A 2,287-nucleotide genomic window follows, 5' to 3' on the forward strand; every position below is an offset into this window, starting at 1 on the left:
GGGCTGCAGGGGAGCAGGGGGAGGCAGGTGGGAATTTCGGCTGTGGTGTGGAAATGGTGCCAAGCAAGAGCTATTTGTTCGAAAGGAGCTGGCAAGGAGTTTTAAGGGGGACAAATTTTGCATTAAGCTGGAGCGAGGTCTGCAGCAATCGTGATCTTTTTTGAGTCTCCTGGCTGGGGAGGTTTAAAATGCAGGTTAAGGTTTCAGGTAAGGGAGCGTGCCGGCCGCTGGCAGTGATGCCACTCTGCCGCCCGCCCCATATGGGGTCAAGGATGCTGCTCGGCTCACGGGCRGGCACCAAGGTCCGAACCCCGGGGAGGGTGGGGGTGACCAGGATCACACCCCTTCCAGGAAAATGTGCCAGCGAGAACAGGATCCCTGGTGAAATGTCTCCCTGCCCTGCTTGTTGTCCTGACTCCGCTTCCAGGTGGAAGCGCACTCTGGGGCCAGGGGAGAGGGGGCAAGCGGTGGCAGGGCTTTGTGAGTCTGCAGCTCCTGAAAAACACTCGTCTTGGGAATGGGAAACAGCCGTCCTCGGGACACGATGGTGTCGAGGCACCTGGGCAGGCCGAGTAGAACCTCCTGAGGATTATTTCTGTAAATACCTCCATTTGGCCCCTATCGTCTCCTCAGATCTCTATTGAAATGCCCTTCTATTAATAAATAACTCTATTCTCCATTACCCCATCTGCATGGCTCACGTTGAAGTAACTGGGAATTTGGGTTTGGTTTTTATAGGCATTAGAAATAGATTTTATCTTTATTAAGGGTTCTCTCTCTACCTCCCAACCTTTGCTCCATTGCACCGAGCAAGCCAGCGGGCTGGCGAGCAGAGGACACYGCGGCCGCACTTCCCTGCCGTGTGCATCTGCCAGGGGAGAGGGGTGAGACTCACTCCCTGCTTTTGGCCAGTGAGGAACGGGTTTGAAAGGGGCAGGTTCCTCCCTATRCGTTGATAACCTGTGAGTAAGTCTCCGTGTCACAGTGTAAAGCACTTGAGGAAACAAGGGAAAAAAATCTGAATAAGGACTGTGTAAGAAGTTGTGTATCTAAAAGATTTAGTTCTCAGGGATTTGGCTTYTCTCTTTGTTGGGGGAGACCTTTGGCTTGGGAAATATCTATAAGGAAACTTCCTTGAATGCAGTCCTGATGCTGAGCCACCACATGAATTTAGGGGAGATTTTCTTTTTTTAAACTGTGGGTTGCAAACATTCCCTGGAAAATATTTGAGTTTTGAAGTACATCAATTGGTTGTGATTGGGCAGGGAAGTCACAGGATGGTGTTTCTATCTGCTGGTTGGATGGGAGCACAGTTTCTGGCAGGGAAATCAGTGCATGTAAATTAGAATTGTGGTTTCCATGAATACTATCATATATGGATTTGAAGCTGATTTTCCAAGAGCAGTCGTGCCAGGAAAACTTGTGCTCTCAAATAGCTCCAGGCAGCAAACACAAGTGACACAAACATGGTGAGGGTGAGTTCATTTACAACTGTGACTGTTAAAAAAGTATTTGTAAAACTTGCCTTCCCTGCTGTTCCTCCCCTGTCTCCCTTCCTCCTCCCCTTGCAGCTATGCTGGYGTGAGCTATGAGGTTTGGTATCCAGTGTTACGCAGCAGCTAGYGCCCCGCTCCTCGGAGGATACGCGCCGAGCCCGGCGTGCACCTGGGCCCAGGCAGGAGGGTAAGGCGCTCGCAGGGTGGGGACTGGATTCCTTCCCGATCCCTTTCGGCAAACAGCTCCTGCCCTGAAGCGGCGCGTTCCATTAGCCTTATCTCCACGCACAAAGCAAAGCTATAAATGTTATTGGCCATGAAGTTATTCAGCCCCTTCAAAGTTGCACATATGCAAAATATGCTGTACTTCTAAAAATGGGAACTGCTTTACTATCAGGTGAGTRTTTTAAGATTTTTTTAAAATAAATGAAAATGAAATCTCTAAGAAAAAATACATACTTTTACAAATAACTAAGTTAATAGCTGTTTAGATTCTGTATAGATTATGTATATGTTACTACAAGTAAATAACCACAGTGTTCCTTAAGAGGTGAATACAATCTTGCYCTAGAGATGGCTAACCCAAGGCACAGAGCAATGACCTGCCTGGTCCGTGCAGTCAACACTGAAGAAAATGAGTGAAAAGGGACATGCAGGACCTTGCATTACAGACCCTCTCTGGGAAGCGGGGCTCGCCAGGCTACGCAGGCCGGCAGCGTGGAGGCACGCAGCCGCAGGAAAGCTGTGGCACAGCTCAGCCTTCCTTTGCCCTGCGCTGCACTTATCCCAGG

This window comes from Rhea americana, unplaced genomic scaffold, assembly GCF_003343005.1.
Source record: "Rhea americana isolate MKP2758 unplaced genomic scaffold, rheAme1 scaffold_120, whole genome shotgun sequence".
Classification (NCBI taxonomy): domain Eukaryota; kingdom Metazoa; phylum Chordata; class Aves; order Rheiformes; family Rheidae; genus Rhea; species Rhea americana.